At 43.0% G+C, this 20498-nt stretch overlaps 1 long non-coding RNA gene across 1 annotated transcript; it reads left to right on the plus strand.

Annotated features, from left to right (window-relative positions):
• Nucleotides 1–8792: 8792 nt before the first annotated feature.
• Nucleotides 8793–9874, plus strand: LOC143419955 (uncharacterized). Its single transcript, XR_013099979.1, has 2 exons — nt 8793–9051; nt 9617–9874. It is a non-coding gene; the product is annotated as an uncharacterized LOC143419955 (long non-coding RNA).
• The last annotated feature ends 10624 nt before the right edge of the window (nt 9875–20498 follow it).

A 20498-nucleotide genomic window follows, 5' to 3' on the forward strand; every position in this document is an offset into this window, starting at 1 on the left:
ATGTCTGCCAGAACTTAGCCTTTCATTCACATATTGGTTACAAATGAGCCTCATTTTGAATGATAACCCGAGAAATGCACATATGGCTTCAAGTGAAAGACCCACGTTTGGCCTCTCTGTCTGCCATTAAAAAACATTTAATCTGATAGAATCATTTGTCTTTGTGTCTGGAGCCGGCAAATCCAAGGGCAGGTTCCAGCATCTAATTGGTCGAGAGGATCATTGACATCACAAGAGGTGAAAGGTCAATCTGGGACAACCTTGTATGTTCTCTGGTGCCAAGTTTTGCCTGAGAGTTGCCATGTGTGAGAAGCTTTTCTTGTTGTTCTTGGGCCTTTATGAACATCTGCGTCGGACTACTAGCCAGTGCAGAGAATAAGAGTCACGCTGAAGCTCGAGACTTTGAAATCCCCTTAAACACACAGTAATTTTGAGAAAATACACTTATGGGTGGAGAAATGGCTAGGGAATTAAACCTCTTTGCATTTCTTCGCTAAAGTACTTTTTGACACTTTCACATAATGCAGTCTTCACAGGCATCGAATAAACTACATAGAGATGCCCTTTGGTGAGCTACAGGAGTTTGTGTCCTCCAGTGGCATTAGATAAATGACTGGTTAATTGTGATGGGTACAGTGTGACGATCTGCTGTCAGCTTTATACTGTCCACGCCTATCCTGAAAGGATATAACCATAATGATACAATTTCAATTCAATTCAATTTTATTTATATAACGCCAAATCACAACAAAAGTCGCCTCAAGGCGCTTCATAGATACAGAGAAAAACCCAACAATCATATGACCCCCTATGAGCAAGCACTTTGGCAACAGTGGGATGGAAAAACTCCCTTTTAACAGGAAGAAACCTCCGGCAGAACCAGGCTCAGGGAGGGGCGGCCATTTGCTGCGACCGGTTGGGGTGAGAGAAGGAAGACAGGATAAAGACATGCTGTGGAAGAGAGACAGAGGTTAATAACAGATATGATTCAATGCAGAGAGGTCTATTAATACATAGTGAGTGAGAAAGGTGACTGGAAAGGAAAAACTCAATGCATCATGGGAATCCCCCGGCAGCCTACGTCTATTGCAGCATAACTAAGGGAGGATTCAGGGTCACCTGGTCCAGCCCTAACTATATGCTTTAGCAAAAAGGAAAGTTTGAAGCCTAATCTTAAAAGTAGAGATAGTGTCTGTCTCCCGAATCCAAACTGGAAGCTGGTTCCACAGAAGAGGGGCCTGAAAACTGAAGGCTCTCCCTCCCATTCTACTTTTAAATACTCTAGGAACAACAAGTAGGCCTGCAGAGCGAGAGCGAAGTGCTCTAATAGGGTGATATGGTACTACAAGGTCATTGAGATAAGATGGGGCCTGATTATTTAAGACCTTGTATGTGAGGAGCAGGATTTTGAATTCAATTCTGGATTTAACAGGAAGCCAATGAAAGGAAGCCAAAACAGGAGAAATATGCTCTCTCTTTCTAGTCCCTGTCAGGACTCTTGCTGCAGCATTTTGGATTAGCTGAAGGCTTTTCAGTGAGTTTTTTGGACATCCTGATAATAATGAATTACAGTAGTCCAGCCTGGAAGTAATAAATGCATGAACTAGTTTTTCAGCGTCACTCTGAGACAGGATATTTCTAACTTTAGAGATGTTGCGCAAATGGAAGAAAGCAGTCTTACATATTTGTTTAATATGTGCGTTGAAGGACATGTCCTGGTCAAAAATGACTCCAAGGTTCCTCACAGCGTTACTGGAGGCCAAGGTAATGCCATCCAGAGTAAGAATCTGGTTAGATACCATATTTCTAAGCGTTTCAGGGCCGAGTACAATAACCTCAGTTTTATCTGAATTAAGAAGCAGAAAGTTAGCGGCCATCCAGGTCTTTATGTCTTTAAGACATTCCTGCAGTTTAACTAATTGGTGTGTGTTATCTGGCTTCATGGACAGATAGAGCTGGGTGTCATCAGCATAGCAGTGAAAATGTATGCTATGTCTTCTAATGATGCTGCCTATGGGAAGCATGTATAATGTAAACAGAATTGGTCCTAGCACTGAACCCTGTGGAACTCCATAATTAACCTCAGTGTGTGAAGAGGACTCTCCATTTACATGCACAAACTGGAGTCTATTAGATAGATATGATACAAACCACTGCAGTGCAGTACCTGTAATACCTACAGCATGTTCTAATCGCTCTAATAGGATATTATGGTCAACAGTATCGAATGCTGCGCTAAGGTCTAGCAGGACAAGCACAGAGATGAGTCCACTGTCAGAGGCCATACACACTAAAGCAAATACTAAGGCCCAAATGAGAAAAGTGTTTCACTCGTTAGATCTTTAATCTGACAAGTAAAAATATCAAATATGAAAATCTAATATTTGATTTAATGTTTAAAAACATTTACCTACTGCAGTAATACTTGCACAGCAACCAACTTCATGGTTTTTAACAGCCGATACTAGGAGCTGTGGATGTTGGCTGATATTTTCCTAATTTTCTGTCTCATTGTTCTAACCGAGGATATCTGTTTTAAAGTTCTTTTGCCGGACTGCCAAGCTGTTTTCACACATGCTCTGCAGCCCTGACCTTTCCCAGAAGTTTCCCTCCTTTCATGTGAAAATGCAAATGTCTGATGCAGGAGGTCTGGACACAAGACGCTCATTACCTTGCCAGCTCCAGAGTACAAATGTAATATCTGATTGAGTCCACATGAGAACGGGGCACATATGTGTCTTCTGAATTCAAAGTGTGCAAGCAGGCGTCGTGCTTGCTGCCTCCTGTACGTCCCATCCAGGAAGCACCGCTGCTCAAACCAAGCTGAGTAGTTCCAGAAGTGTGAATGCACCTGACTCACATTTGCCATTGCCTGTTGTGTGCTGCATTTAAGAAAAGGCAACTTCTGGCAATGTCATGACCTGATTCTCTGAACAGTTTCTGGAATTCATATGTGAAACTAGTTCAAATGTCTGGACATGTCCTGAGCTGGAAAGGAAGAAGGAGATATAGTTGGTTGTTAAAGAATTGTATTCTGTTGATTATTGGACCCAAGCCCAACACCCTCTTCATGCATATTCTCTTACTTGCAGGGATGTTTCATAGCCTATGAACTGAGCCTGGATTCATTCACATTCTGTGTCACTTTATAAGAGAAACCAAGTCTAGGACACATGACAGTCAAACGTGTGGCCTCAAACAGGCAAAGAGCACACAGGGTGAATAAAAGCATCACATAAAAGGATACAATATGTGCAGTTACATTACAAAACTTCTAACTAAACTCCAAACTAATAACTTACTTAACTGTAACTTTAAACCTATTTTGCAAAACAAGGTACAGGTTTATGTATGCAAAATTCTGCAAAGGCTGGTGTTCATTGAGTTAGTACTACTTGCATTGACGAGAACACATTGAATTTTTATAACAGATCTTTATGTAATGGCTAGTGGTAATGTTTTTGTTGTTTTTTATTTTAATACAGTGAAATATCCTCTAGCAATAGGGTCCACAGTCCGGTCAGAAGTGTTGACCACGCCCTCTTACTGTTGGGTCACAAGCAATCTAACATTAACTGTGTTATGTGGTTCAGATGGCTGTGCAGCAGTTACACCTGTGTGCATGTGACAAATAATTAATGCATGGCATAGTTTAATTTAATAATTCATATATCTTCACTTAGTAAACAACTTGGACAAGTTCGAACTTGCAGACAGCTGGTGCAACTGTTGCATCTTGGATCCTAAGCACAACAAGGCTTTATAGATTCCTCATATGATATAAATAGACAGTATTTACTCACACGTCTAGTTTACCCAACAAAGGCCTACCTCTGTGTCTGACCCTTAACATAAACACTACAGGGCTCCTTTCCCCAGTGACCCAAGGGGATGCAGGTGGTCCACATGGACACCTCTATATGGGTTCTGACCCAGGTTCAAAGGTCAGACCCTCAAATGACGGCCTTCCTTGCCGCCTCTAATTGCCCTGTTTATTTTTAGTCCACAGTGGGCCATGTTGAGCTATTAAAAGAAACATGAACATGAGGCCGTGTGCTAATTACTGTTGGGCCGGCAGACCCTCACTTTCTCTGATTGCTACCATATGTTAACCCACTCAGAGAGGAGAATCTCATCTGTCACCTTCACTGTCTCTCTGTTTTTTTCTGTTTATGCAGCACTGCATGGTGTAACTATGTGCAAGCGTGTTCTAAAATATCTTCAGTGAGGATTTAAATAGAAAGTTTTGTGGAAAATGGAATCTTATAAACATTATAAAGAATGTAGAACCTCTGAGTTACTGTGTGAGAGATTAATACATCCGGCATCTCAAAGATGTGCACAAGTGTCCGTCTATGTTGGTGGCCTAACACAATATCCCCATGCTTAAATGCAGTTAAAGTCCATTTGCAGAGAGGACAGTAGAGTAAGTCTAGAGTACATTTTTTTCAACTAAGCTACCTTGGTTCAGTTTCCAGTTTGAGAGTTTATTTGGTTGGTGTTTAGTTATATTTGGGGTGTAGGTAACAAAAACAAATTGGTTAAGTTTAAAAAAAGGTTGTGGTCTGGAATTTGACAAACCCATTCACAATAGTATGTTCAAAAATTAGGCTTGTTCAACACATTTTAATGTGACCCTTGACAAGTGAGGTGTAGGATAGATGCCAAAGGAGACATGGCTGGTTTTGTGACAAAGGCATATAGATTAAACATGTAAGATTACGGCAAGTAAGTGCATACATTTAAGCATTTAAGGAAGCAGTAAGTAATTGGGTTGATTTAGACCTATTTGTGGTCACAGAGAGGTTGAGATAAAACAGCAGAGGACACCAACTTGCTTAAGTTGTAAAGTTTACAAAGGATTGATTGCAGTAGGATCCTGTGGATTAGCAGCGCCTGGATAAAGAGGCAGTGAGAGCTGTTGCAAACATTTTAAATTACAATTAGTAATCATAATAGTAAGTCATTAAATTAGCATTTTAATAAACTGCTCTCAACCAGTTTTATTAAATAGCTTTATGATAAAACACATTATGAGAGGCTGGGATAGTTATATATACCCTCTTTGTTTCAATTTCTAAATTAACAATTTAGCTATTAATTTGTTTTAGCTATAATAAAGCAGAGTAAGATAATGGTCAGTCCTGATTTATGATGGTTTCTTGGTGCCCTTGTTTCCCTCAGTGTCTGCTGTTAGTAACACATGTGTCAGCTGTGAATCCAGATTTGTCAGGAAGGAGTCTGGACTATGTCACACAGCACAGGCCCACCGGCCTCACCCTGCCCTGATGGATTGGGTTTCCGTTTCACCTAGATGCAAACAAACTTGCTATGTCCTGCTGAGATTAATCATTTACTGGGAGAAAATAGATATCCACTCGAGAGCAATGCATTACACTACTTAAACTTTTTAAGGTAGCTATTATGATGTTAAGTTTCCTAAGCCAAAACCCGTCTTGTGTTCATGGTCAATATCTGAAAAGAGACGTCTAAATGGATAAGATCTGGCAACTTTAGGAGTTATTGATTTTGACTGGCAATTCATTTGCATGATGAGCTTTACACTGTGGAATCACTAATCTGTTTACGCAGCAAGTATGGTATAATCATTTGTGGCGAAAACAATTAAAAACCTTTATTGATTGTTTGGGTTTTCTAACTAATTGGTCTTAAAATTGTATCCCTTGGATATGATTTATTGGCACACAGGTTATGAATGCATCACTTTAATAGACTTAAAGTCTATTACAGTCTATTACCGTACAGTGAAGCTTTGAGTCTAAGTACTTTTTCATGCTTGTAAATCTAGCTGCACCTTACTGGAATTTAGCATGGACATTTATGACACATTTTATTAATGATCAGACAAGTTGAAACACAATTAATCTTGAAAGAGGCAATAAAATTGATGCTTTTATTGTAAAATAAGTATATGATGTTCCAGCTATTTACCTCATTTTTAAATGTATAATTATGCACATACAGCCTTCAAATGAGTGAAATTGAATCTCACTGCTTTATGTTCTATATTATAATGTATGCTGTTCAGTGGCTCACTTGTAGGAGTGCAAGATTATATCTCAGCTTAAAAAAGATTCCTTAAATCTTCCTACAGTTCACAGAAAGATTGAGAAAAGTGCAGACTATTGCACAATTACTAGTCAGAGCTTCTCCCTTGATCACTGAAATGTACTTAGTGTTATTATTATATAGCTGAAATGTATTCATGTGAAGCTATGCTTAGGAAATACCAGAACCCAGTTTCATATTCAGATCAAACTGCTACCAACTGAATAACACTCAGTTGCTGAGGAAAGTGTGAGATGAAAAAACTTAAAGTGCAAAGATGTGAGAACAGATGATCACATTGTCTGGTCTGGTAACACTTTTGCTATCGGGAGCGAAGGATGTGGATTACTTTTTTATCTCAGCACTGGAATTTCAGACATTGCAGTTTAATTGTGGAAAACTCTGAAGTTTGGCTCCTTGGTTTGGTTTGCTGAGGTAACACCCAGCTGTAGCAGCGATCTTAAAATCTGGAGTTCGCTCAGTTCGCTTTTCTTGCCACTATTGCTGTTGTTTGTCTTTTCGCCAGTGTGTAACATGGTGAGACTTTATATGGTTGAGGTAATCCTTAAATGTGCCATGCAGATGTAAGCAGATTTCCTTACAGCACTTTTCCCCCCTTTGCTCTTTTAACATTAAGGCATTTTGTTTTTAACATTTTTTCGACAAACTAGAATTTTTACTTTACTAGTCAATGACATCCAGTAGAGCATTTTGAAATTTATAGTCACAAGGAAGGAAATATAAGTGGGTTTTAAAGTTAATAAGAATTAAACACCCACGCACTCTCACACACTGACTTTCCTGTACATGCTGTCCATACACGCTGTGTGTGTGTGTGTGTTCTCATTTCATGCTCAGCACACAGTCTGCGGGGGCTGAGGATATGCTGTCATGCTCCCTGTGTAACCAGCAGTGCTCATGTAATGTCAGCAGTTGGTGGCCCTGTGTTGCCACCCACACAGCTGTTGTGGAGCCTCAGGCCACCTGATGAGTGCCTCAGCACGGTGAACACACCTGATGGTGCTCCCTGTGGTTCTTTTCTCCTGGGAGTCTGGCAGACGGCTGGAACGTTGGTTTTGAGCAACGCTCCAACGCCAACACGGAAGTCAAGGGAAACCAAATTTGAAAGCAAAGCCCATAAAATCAGCAATCACACTTTTATGTTTGCTAACAGTCTGCTGCCACTGAGGAGAAGCCCCTTTAATGAGGCTGTGTTCAGTTATTCATAATGGAAAGCTCAGTAATAGAAAACTGCTGTGTTGCAGTTGCGTTGGTTTCGCATTTTTGAATGGTCGCCAAACCAGTGAAGCGGAAAAAAGCCTACAAGGTTGTTGCAATACAGCATGAAATTCAAGGCCTGAGAATTCCAGACTTGGTCCTTCTCCAAAAGGTTCTCTAAGTGGGAACAACAGCGAGCTTCGCTGGGACACTCCCAGTTCCTCTACCACCTCCTAATCTTCCTGAGAAACCCAGGTGGGACTCCTGGGGGAAAGGGCTGCTGTCCCTCAACATTCCTGACCTGGCAGGGGGGCAAGGATTGGGTTGAAATGGCGGGGCAGGGTGAAGCATTGAGGCAAGTATGGGCATTGTATATGTAGGGGCGGTGACTAAGTCGCATCTGGCCCTTTGGCTTTTGTGATTGTTGTTTTTTTTGGTCATTGTTGGCCAGTCTTACTCCAACATTCCTCCTGGCTCTGGAGTCAGTGTGCACTAGAGAACAGTAGCAGGAAAGGACAAAGATGACAAAACAACAGGATTTTAAATCTAATGGGAAACAATTGAAGGTGACCTCCCTTGGGGACTTTGTGGCCTTCAGGACTTCAAACACAAAAAATAGATTTAAAAAAGTAAACAGGGAAAAAGGCTGCCTAAAAATGATTTACTAAATATGATATTTCTCTCTGAAATCAACAGTTAATTATTTCACTGTTTAGCTGCAGTGTCATTATTTATATTAACAGTTTAACATCACACTTTTCATATTTGCTCATCTTAAACACACACTCCCCTTTGAAAATGTCTATCTGTGCATCAAAAAAGGTTGATTTGCCTTTAGAAAATGAAAATGGCACCCTGCCAAAGACACTCAATAAATGGGACGCACACTGTAAACAAAAAAAATCAAAGCAACTGGCTTAAAGTGACAAACTTAAGAATTTAAACATTTTGCGTACATGTCATATGTCCTATTTGAGTACAGCCGAATCACGTAAGCACATAGTTTCAGTTCGTAAAGCGAAGCCTTTGAGCTAATTCAGGAAGTCAAATCAAGCGTCATACAACAGGAACATACCTCCCTCTCCCCACGTCATTTAAGCTGACATGTCAGTGCTGCTGCTCGCGTGCATACCTGCCGGCTCTTTCAACCCTTCACTAGCCCAGCATCCCAGTGGGGAGTGATCTCAGAATGCAGACGTCAAACTCCAGTTATATTCTGCTGCTGCTGTAAATATTCTGCGTAAACCAAGCTGTTGTTGTTGTGTTTAATTACCTTACATTACGTAGCTATAAGTAACATAATTGCTACTCAAATCAATTAATTATTAAATTTTTACAATATTTACAATATTTCCATAAAAGAATTTTTCATATTTTACTTACTGAGCAATAACCGAGTTTGTATCAACTTCCATAAGACATCTTACCTCAAATACACAGCAAATTCAAAAGTGTTAAATGTTTTGGTGTTAGTAGTCTTCTTGCAAAAGTAGAGTTCATTTTACTCTAAGTAGAGTCACATTCTTTTAATGTAACTCTGAGGTGTAAAATGATAGTAGTTAAAATCGAGTGTTAAAAATGAGTGTTTCTATGTCAAATCTGGAGGTGTTACAATGGAAACATTAACTCTTGACCTCTTAACTCTGAACTCCTACAGAGTAAATTCACAGACTCCGCCCCCAGCACCATAGGCTCCAATCGAAGCTGTAGTGAAGCCGTTTCAGAACATTTTGCACTACATATTTGAGTTGTTTGCCATGCTTGGTAAGTCATTTTTTCAAAGATTGTTTCAATTATTATTATTAGCTTTTACTTCTGTGGCTCTTTCGAGTGAAAGGCATTAGCCATGTTGCTCGGTGATAGCATAATATTCTGTTTTAGCTAGCTGAAAGGTATTGTTTGCGGGCAAATACCACAGCCTTGAAAAAAAGCTTGCATGTGAATTTTCAGTCAAACTTTTGGTCAAATACACCTAAAACAATGTCTAGAATGTGAAATGTTGGTATAATGGTGCTGCTTGAAGCCTGAAAACGATCTCCCATAAAAAAAAAACGAGCAAACAGCAGTAGCAGGCGTCCTGACTGGATTCTACGTTAGCATAGATCCCTCCAGAGTTTTGTGCACACGGTTTAGGTAAAAATTAAAAAGGATGAGGTTTTACATTTAGTTCAGTATTACCTGTTGCCTGTGTCCTTGTCTTTTGGAAAAATACTTTACACAAGTAATGGCTCAAAGAGGATTCCTTTTTTTTTTACTGTGCTGCAATTGTTTACTGGATTATTTGTGCCATTAATTGGTGTCAACTAATTTTTATTCAATCTCCGCACAGGATATGCTTGTGAAGATGGAATATGGGGGAGAGCAGAAGTGCGTTGAAGTTCCACAAAGGGATGAATGAAGGACATGCATATTGTATTGAAGAAATAAGTGATGAGAATGCTGTTATTTGCATTTACCAGCTCAGCTATGTCAGACTATTTGATAAACAAAATTCTAATGAAAGTGAGAACATGTATACTGTTACATCTTTCAGAAAATGTTTTGAAATTGTGGTGCACAGTTCAGAATAAATGTTTTTCAAAAACCATTGCGTCTTTTTAGTAAATGTTTATTTCCAAAAGAAATTTCTAGAAGTTCAGAACAGTAAAATTCCCGCTTTTTAGACTGAATTAGAAGATAACTCTTACGTAGTTAAACTAAAATACTCTTTGAGAGTTAATATATAAACTCTTAACACCAAGTGTTAAATTATCAACTCCAGACAGATTTGGTGTTTAACACTAAATCAGAGTTAACGTACCAACCCTCCAAAAAGAGTTAAATTAACACTCTGGTGTGGACCCATATAGACACTTTAATAGTGTTGAAATCAAATCTGACAGTGTTAATTTGGACATGCTGGATTTGCTGTGTATCTTACCTTTTTTTGGCACACTTTATGAATCTTTTCAAACACACTAATAGTAATCTACCTAGCAACTCATTTCACACATGGCGTCAAAACCTATTCCAATATGATGGCAGATAAAACACAAGCTGAGCAGCTGAACTCTAACTGTAAATGAAAAAAATATAATAATTATGTGTAGCAAAGCTAAGATTTGTTAATGCTAATCCCACTCTCTATGTGTTACAGTACAGCGGTCCCCAACCTTTTTTGCGCCACGGACCGGTTTATGCCCGACAATATTTTCACGGACCGGCCTTTAAGGTGTCGCGGATAAATACAACAAAATAAAACTAGTACCGGTACCGAAAAAAAGAAGATTTATTCATAACACACTTGAAAAGACCCAGGAAAACCGAGTTAACGATAAAAATGATAACAAAATAACGCTGAAAACCGATAGAAACCTTGAAAACCATACATTTCACACCTGAGCCTCAACTCTCGCGGCCCGGTACCAAACGACTCACGGACCGGTACCAGTCCGAGGCCCGGGGGTTGGGGACCGCTGTTACAGTATTAATGAACTATGTGCAGACTATAGTGCATAGATGGGCGAGATACTGTACAGGCAAAGAAAACAGACCAAAAAAATTAATAGGGTGCTGCAATATGCCAAGAATCTCCAGGCAAAACACTGCAATGAATCAATACTGCTATTTAATGCAATTCCAAAGGAATGTGTTTCATCAGTGACCTACACTGTAAAAATAGAAGAAAGAAAACTCAAAATATCAAGGCAACTAATTCAACAACTTTTGAGTTTTCTCAGCTTTTGACTGTTGTTGCTGACTTTATTAAGATTTAGTTCTGACAATTTGAACTTTAATTAATTATTCAGGTTTGGTACCAGCAGTGGTATCAAGTAATCTCAAATGATCAGTGATCTCGGGACCTCTCATGTGTTATGTAAACTTTTTAACCCCTACAATATTCCATCCATCCATCTTCATCCGCTTTATCCGAGGCCGGGTCGCGGGGGCAGCAGCCTAAGCAAAGAGGCCCAGACCTCCCTCTCCCCAGCCACCTCCTCCAGCTTATCCGGGGGAATACCAAGGCGTTCCCAGGCCAGCCGAGAGATATAATCTCTCCAGCGTGTCCTGGGTCTGCCCCGGGGCCTCCTCCCGGTGGGACATGCCTGGAACACCTCACCCAGCAGGCGCCCAGGGGGCATCCTTGTCAGATGCCCGAACCACCTCAGCTGGCTCCTTTCGATGTGGAGCAGCAGCTGCTCTACTCTGAGCCCCTCCCGGATGGCCGAACTTCTCACCCTATCTCTAAGGGAGAGGCCAGCCACCCTTCGGAGGAAGCTCATTTCTGCCGCTTGTATCCGCGATCTCGTTCTTTCGGTCACTACCCACAGCTCGTGGCCATAGGTGAGGGTAGGGACGTAGATCGACCGGTAAATTGAGAGCTTCGCTTTTACACTCAGCTCCCTCTTCAACACGACGGACCGGTGCAGCGTCCGCATTACTGCAGCTGCAGCCCCAATCCGTCTGTCGATCTCCGGCTCCCTTCTCCCATCACTCGCGAACAAGACCCCGAGATACTTGAACTCCTCCACTTGGGGCAGGAACTCATCCCCGACCCGGAGTGGGCACTCCACCCTTTTCCGGCTGAGAACCATGGCCTCAGATTTGGAGGTGCTGATCCTCATTCCCGCTGCTTCACACTCGGCTGCGAACCGTTCCAGTGCGAGCTGGAGGCCCTCACCCGATGAAGCCAACAGAACCACATCATCCACAAAAATCAGAGATGAGATTCTGAGGCCACCAAAGCGAAAGCCCTCCGCCACTTGGCTGCACCTAGAAATCCTGTCCATAAAAATTATGAACAGAACCGGAGACAAAGGGCAGCCCTGGCGGAGCCCATCACCCACCGGGAACGAGTCCGACTTATTGCCGGCAATGCGAACCAAGCTCTTGCAACGGTTGTATAGGGATCGAATGGCCCGTAGCAATGGGCCAGACACCCCATACTCACGCAACACCTCCCACAGGACACCCCGAGGGACATGGTCGAATGCCTTCTCCAAGTCCACAAAACACATGTAGACTGGTTGGGCAAACTCCCATGAACCCTCAAGTATCCTGGAGAGGATAAAGAGCTGGTCCAGTGTTCCGCGACCAGGACGAAAACCGCATTGTTCCTCCTGTATCCGAGGTTCGACTAGCGGACGAACTCTCCTTTCCAGCACCCTGGCATAGACTTTCCCAGGGAGGCTGAGGAGTGTGATCCCCCTGTAGTTGGAACACACCCTCCGGTCCCCCTTCTTAAAGATGGGGACCACCACCCCGGTCTGCCAGTCCACAGGTACTGCCCCTGATCTCCACGCAACATTGCAGAGGCGTGTCAACCAGGACATCCCTACAACGTCCAGAGCCTTCAGGAACTCGGGGCGGACCTCATCAACACCAGGGGCTCTGCCACCAAGGAGTTGTTTAACTTCCTCAGTGACCTCGCCCCCGGAAATTGGCGGGTCATTCCCCTCATCCCCAGACTCTGCTTCCTCCTCGGAAGACGTGTCAGTGGGATTAAGGAGGTCCTCGAAGTATTCCTTCCACCACCTGACAATTTTCTCAGTCGACGTCAGCAGCGCTCCACCAGCACTATACACAGTGCAGGTAGAGCACCGCTTTCCCCTCCTGAGACGCCTGACGGTTTGCCAGAATCTCTTCGAGGCAGTCCGAAAGTCTTTTTCCATGGCCTCTCCGAACTCCTCCCACACCCGAGTTTTTGCTTCAGCCACTGCCCGAGCCGCATTCCGCTTGGCCTGTCGATACCTGTCGGCTGCCTCCGGAGTCCCACAGGCTAACCAAGCCCGATAGGACTCCTTCTTCAGCCTGGTGGCTCCCTTCACCTCTGGTGTCCACCATTTGGTTCGGGGATTACCACCACGGCAGGCACCAACCACCTTGCGGCCGCAGCTCAATGCAGCAGCTTCGGCAATGGAGATGCTGAACATGGTCCATTCGGACTCAATGTCCCCAGTCTCCCTCAGAATGCTGTTGAAGCGCTGCCGGAGGTGTGCGTTGAAGATCTCGCAGACTGGTGCCTCTGCTAGACGTTCCCAGCACACCCTCACTACGCGTTTAGGTGCACCAGGTCTGTCCAGCGTCCTCCCCCGCCACCTGATCCAACTCACCACCAGGTGGTGATCAGTTGACAGCTCAGCCCCTCTCTTTACCCGAGTGTCCAGAACATATGGTCGCAGGTCTGGTGATACGATTACAAAATCGATCATCGACCTACGGCCTAGAGCGTCCTGGTGCCACGTGCACTTATGGACAATCTTATGTTCGAACAGGGTGTTCGATATGGCCAAACTGTGATTAGCACAGAAGTCCAATAACAAAGCACCACTCTGGTTCAGATCAGGGAGGCCGTTCCTCCCAATCACGCCCCTCCAGGTCTCGCTGTCGTTACCCACGTGAGCATTGAAGTCTCCCAGCAGGACAACAGAGTCTCCAGGTGCTCAGAAGGTGCTCCCCAACCTTCTGACCACAAGGCGAACTGCTAACTCTTGAGCCATGATCGCCTTAAATAGCGATGATAATAATACTTATGTGATGTAACGCAAGCTTATAGGACTCATGTTATATACTTTTCCATAGCATTACATTTGAATTCAACAGTTCAATCTTTCAAATAACTTACAGATATTTGTGAAATCATGATACATTTGTGAATGTATTTTAGCAATCTAAATATGCATACGTACAGACAAATACATTTAATAATCATGAAAATTGTGTTTTATTACATTGCAGTGATTTAACGTTAATTTACATTTGGAATGTGAAGTCAAAGTCTATTTACGTAACTTTAATGATATTCTAGAAGAACAGAACAAAACTGTGAAATGCACAGTAAAATACTTTTATATTAGGATTTTCCTACAGTGCAGCCATACCCGCGACCTTGTGGTTGTTAGTTCACATTCATTGGCCGATGCTTAGCATCATGTTATTATGTGTCCCAACATCTAATGGCATGTCACATTGTTTTCATGGCCACACCCTCACCCCAGGTGCAGAGGCCTATTTCTGTTCAGGAATGTTGTGAATACTTTTGTTGTGTATTTTGGGTTATAACAGGATCCGTAGTGGGCTTGCCCCGATGCATTATGGGAAATGATGCTTTTCGGCTGTTGCTCGGGCTAGCTCCATGTTAAGTTGCTCCGTTATAATAAATACCGCAAGTTACGTCGTGGTCCGAGTATCATTGTTATACTAGTAACCCGGAGTGAAGATATAACAAAAGTGGCGACGAGGACGTCTGGACCGACGCTGCAGTCCGCTTTGGAGTTTTACATTTTTTTTCCTGCTGATGCCTTGCGCTAACCTGGTGTTAGACGGCGCCGGAGGTAGGACGACGCTACCGGTGTGCGAAGGTGGATGCCGTTTTTTTTTTTCTCTCAGCGAAACGGGGAGGAATGTACAGCGGACAGGACGACGAAGGCAGACTCCGTAAGTGACGTTAACCAAAACATAAACGGATAAAAGAGACGTTACGAAAAGGAACAGTTGTGAGGGGAAGAGTGCCATTCAACCAGGAGCCGAGTAATGGCTGGAGTTACTGGCCCTATTGGTCCCTTCGACGAAAGCACGGAGCAATGGAGCTCATATACGGAGCGTTTTGGATATTTCGTTGCGGCTAACGACATACAGGATGCTAAACTGGTGCCCATTTTTTTGAGTGTGATAGGCCCAAAGACTTTTACCCTGCTAAGGAGCCTGCTACAGCCAGCAAAGCCAGGCAGTAAAAGTTTCACAGAGATCGTGGACACACTGACCAAACACTTCTCGCCCAAGCCCCTCGTGATCGCTGAACGGTTCAAGTTTCACAAGCGAAACCAAGAAGAGGGTGAGTCTGTCACAATGTTCGTTGCATCGTTACGCAAATTAGCTGAACACTATGAGTTTAAAGATGTTTTAAATGACACATTAAGAGACAGACTCGTGTGTGGTTTAAGAAATGAAGCTGCACAGAAGAAATTGCTCACGGAAAGTGATTTGACTCTTGAGAAGGCAATTAATATCAGTGTGACCATGGAAATGGCATCAAAAGAAGCCCATGCGCTACATGCTACAGACAGAGTACACAAACTAGACAATGGTAAAGCAAATGCACAGGGACCATGCTTCCGCTGTGGCAAGTTAGGACACCTTGCTAGTGATTGCTGGTGCAAAGAAATGGATTGCAACAACTGTGGAAAAAAAGGTCATGTAGCACGGGCATGCAGGAACAAAAGGTGCAAGGATAAGGGCTCAAAGCCTGGGAATAAAAGAGGCACTGCAAGATTCAAAAAAGAAAGACATGTTCACACAGTTAAGCTTCATGAGGATAGAGCAAATGACTCCTCAGATGAAGAAGTGTTGTCTGCAATAAATACTGTGCGAATACTGAAGGTGGACGAAACCTCAGACGGCTTTTGGGTCACGCCCAAACTGGAGGGACATGTTGTAAAAATGCAGATTGACACTGGGTCAAAAGCATCACTAGTGTCATATAATGTCTATAGGACATGTCTGAAGCACCTTCCACTCAAACCCTCTGACACAGTATTTAAAGGATATACTGGACATCGAGTGCCTATGAAAGGAATGGCAGAGGTGTTCAATACAATGGCCAAACTGCTAAGCTGCCTGTGTATGTTACGCAGAAGAACTGCCCTGCTATAATGGGACGTGTGTGGCTCAAAACAATCAGACTCAACTGGCAAAAGGTGAGAAAGCTGTCGCATGGTTCCTCTCAGCTACAGGCCATACTGGGAAAACACCAGGAGGTTTTTCGTGAGGAGCTGGGCAGCATGAAAAAAATTACAGTGAAGCTGCATCTCAAGCCTGACTCCAAGCCAGTCTTTATGAAGGCTAGACCTGTGCCGTACGCCATTCGGCCCAAGGTGGAGTCTAATTTAGACACATTGGTCAAGAATGGTGTTCTGGAGCCGGTTACGACCAGCGAGTGGGCCACGCCCATCGTTCCAGTTCCCAAAAAGGACGGCGGAATCCGGATCTGCGGAGACTTCAAGGTATCCGTGAATCCTGTATTAACAGCAGAGCAGTATCCCCTTCCACTGATTGATGACTTATTTGCTGGTCTGAGTGGAGGACAAAAGTTCAGCAAAATAGATCTCAACCAAGCTTACCTGCAAATGCACGTTGAAGAGCAGTCACGTGACATGTTGACTATTAACACACATAAGGGACTTTTCAGATTTTGCAGGTTGCCTTTTGGCATCACATCAGCTCCAGCATTGTTTCAACGAGCGATTGATCAAATCCTGAGCAGACTACCTGGTGTGCAATGCTATCTGGATGATATCCTGTGTACAGGAGCAGATGATGAAGAGCATCTGCGCAACTTGGATGCGACCCTTCAGAGGCTGAAGGAATACGGATTGAGAGTCCGTAAGGAGAAATGTGACTTTTTCCAGTCATCTGTGGAATATCTAGGGCACGTGATTGATGCAAATGGACTTCACACTGCACCTTTGAAGATCACAGCAATCGTGGATGCACCCCCACCACGAAATGTCAGTCAGTTAAAGTCTTTCTTAGGGCTGTTGAACTACTACGGACGGTTCATACCCAACTTGGCATCACTCCTGAAACCACTGCACAACCTGCTACGCAAGGAAGAAGCATGGGAGTGGACAGCAAGCTGCCAAGACGCCTTTCAAAAGGCAAAGGATTCACTGACATTAAACACAGCAGAGTCCAACTATGCTCAGCTGGAACGAGAGGCGCTGAGCATTGTATTCGGTGTTCGGAAATTCCACCAGTACCTGTACGGTAGGAAGTTTACACTGTTTACTGACCATAGGCCTCTCACAACCATCCTGGGACCCTATACAGGGATTCCATCTCTTGCTGCTTCACGTCTCCAGAGGTGGGCGTTGATATTGTCAGGACATTCTTATGACATCAAGTATCGCAAATCGGAGTCTCATTGCAATGCAGATGGGTTGTCCAGGTTACCCCTTCCTGTTAAAAAACCCGTCTCTGACACAGTTGAGATCCTCTACTTCAGGGAGGTAGAGACAGCACCTGTTTCGGCTGTGCAGGTGAAAAAGGCGTCCAGAAATGACCCTGTGTTGGCAGCAGTGCTGGACTGGATCATTAAGGGTCTGCCTGCAAGTAAGGGTGTAGACCTGAAGGCTTTCCTGGGAAAGCGGGCGGAGCTTTCTGTTCAGGCGGGATGTTTGCTGTGGGGGAGGAGAGTCATCATTCCCATGTCACTGCGACCAAAACTGTTGAAGCAACTGCATGCAGGACATAGTGGAATAGTGAGAATGAAGGAAATAGCGAGAAGCTATTTTTGGTGGCCAAATATGGACAAACAGATCGAGGAGATTGCTAAGAACTGCTCTTCGTGTCAGATGGTCCGGAACAACTCACCACTTGCTCCTCTTCATCCCTGGGAGTTCCCACAGGAGCCATGGCATCGGGTACACATTGACTTTGCAGGTCCATACGAGGACAAAATGTTTCTTGTAGCTGTTGATGCACACAGTAAATGGCCTGAAGTGACCATCATGAAATCAGCCACCACTGAAAAGACCATAGAAGCTCTAGGAGAAATGTGCAGTAGGTTTGGATCTCCTACTCAGATAGTCTCTGACAATGGACCTCAACTGGTTTCACAGGAAATGGAGGCTTTCCTACAGGCTAATGGAGTGCAGCACATTACGTCAGCTCCATACCATCCTGCAACGAATGGTCTTGCAGAAAGGTTTGTTCAGACAATGAAACATGCACTGAAAACATCACAAGGCCAAGGAACACTGCATCAGAGACTGCACAAGTTTCTGCTTAACTACCGGAATAGTCCACATGCGACCACAAGGACATCTCCTGCCAACGCAATGTTCAAAAGAGATCTGCGCACTACCTTTGATCTTTTGAAACCCTCAACTGTGAAGGACACTGTACAAAAACAACAAGAGAAACAAATCATGTACAGGGGTCAAAAGGTCAAGGGCAGAGTCTTCAGCACCGACGAGTCAGTGCAGGCCAGGAACTACCGAGGAGTACACAAGTGGGTTCCTGCAACTGTCATTGCTCAAACTGGTCCAGTTTCATATACAGTTCAGGTGGCCGATGGAGTCTGGAGAAGACACGTGGATCAGGTACTCCGGTCCGCACCAGTGTCTGCAGAAGGGTCTTGCGGAGATCTTGAAAATGCACTCATCGACTCGTCAGCCCCTTCACACACACAAGTAGAGAACTCCACCACATCAGGAACAGTGGTTCCACCTGTAAAGGAGACTGTAAGAGAGACTGAGACATCTTCGGTGTCAGGAACAAAGGCTCCACAAGAGAGCACACAGACTGACGTTACCACAGACCGCCGATACCCCAATAGAGAGCGGCGGCCTCCTGTTCGTCTGAGTTATTAGATGGCACCTGACCCAAATGAACGGGGCAGAATAATCCCCATGGGTCATGGGGGAGGTTGAGGTAGTCCACCCTCACTCCCCAAGATAGCAATTAAAAGAGTTGGTGTTGTAACCTTACAGTTAATAAGAGGTGAAATGTTTGTGAGGCTATTACTGTCATGTGCCGGTGAAGACTGAAGTTTGTGAGTAGATCACCTGTTTATTTCATAGTACATCCTTTGTAAGAGGGGAGGAGATGTTGTGTATTTTGGGTTATAACAGGATCCGTAGTGGGCTTGCCCCGATGCATTATGGGAAATGATGCTTTTCGGCTGTTGCTCGGGCTAGCTCCATGTTAAGTTGCTCCGTTATAATAAATACCGCAAGTTACGTCGTGGTCCGAGTATCATTGTTATACTAGTAACCTGGAGTGAAGATATAACAACTTTCAGATTTATATTAATTGCGATTCCTACCTCTACATTTATTTTTATATATATAATTAGCACAACGTGGCCATGCAATGTTTTATATGTTTTTTTTTAGTTTTTATTCCTATTAATTATATTTTCACTTGTTACCTCTGAATTATTGAATCAGACCTAGATGACATGAAATCTTCAGCAAAATTATAATTCAGATACTCCTTTAATTATTGATTATTCTCATTAATTTTCGATCATTTTATATATTTTCCCATAGTATTACATTTGAATTTAACAGATCATTCTCTCACATAACAGACAAATATTTGTGAAATTATGATACATTTCTGAATGTATTTTTACAATCTAAATATGCATATGTACAGAAAAACATTTAAAAAACAAGTAAATTGTGTTTTACTATATTTACAGTGATGTTATGTTATTTTACCTTTGACATGTAAAATCACAGTCTACTTATGTAAATTTAATGATATTCTAGAAAGACAGTACAAAACTGTAAAATATACAGTAAGATACTTTGACATTACTATTTTTTGGAACAGCCTGTAATCATGTTTCAGTTCAATAAACATACGTGTGGAATGTGTCATTTTATGTGGTGCTTAATTCACAAACCAAAACTAATAACTCTTAAGTAGAGAAATTCTACAAGAAACTATCAATTTTAAGATAGCAACATTTTTAAGGTGTAATAATATAAATTTATTTAGGTTACTTGGAGCATTTGGTTTTAGGGTACATTAAAAAAAGATTCCCTGGGCCTAATGGGATCAAAGTCGTGATGCAGTTTTAAAACGCACATCTCCTCAGACAACCTCCCGGGGCTCTCCTTGTGGGCTGTATTTATAACAGGTACATACATCTAATTGGGTTGTTTTAGCCTAAAGCTTGCTGTCACTGAAATATGGATGTGTTTGATATCATGCTAGTCTCTACACAGCCAACGAAGAGCTTACATGTTTGGGTTTGAGCAGGATCAGCGACTCTGCTGCTGTTATCACTACATCATGTCTGCTGAGTTCCCCGGCCAGAGATTACTATCCTCAGGTCACTGCTTGTTTCTCGGCTTCTGTCCCTGCATTTTAAAAATGGTTACCATTTTAGGTGTAGCCACAAAAAAATATATACTAACATTATTTTTGATGTTTTTCTTTCAATCACTCGACTGCACAGCTATGTATCCACACATTCAGATTTTCAGAAGTGGCTGTATCTGTTATCTGAAGTTCAGCTCTTGGAGAAAGCGTTTCCTTTCCGCCTCATTCGAACAGGAAAACTGCCAAAGCTCCATCCATCAGATAAAAGATTTTGCTTCTTTCGTCTCTGGGTCAGTCACATGAGAGGAACGTTTTGCTCGGAGCATTTCTATGCAGTTGCCAGGCAGGCAGAGGTTTTTCAAGGCGGGCCCTGGGGACCAGATTATGACTAATGA

Source organism: Maylandia zebra, linkage group LG8 (assembly GCF_041146795.1).
Source record: "Maylandia zebra isolate NMK-2024a linkage group LG8, Mzebra_GT3a, whole genome shotgun sequence".
Classification (NCBI taxonomy): domain Eukaryota; kingdom Metazoa; phylum Chordata; class Actinopteri; order Cichliformes; family Cichlidae; genus Maylandia; species Maylandia zebra.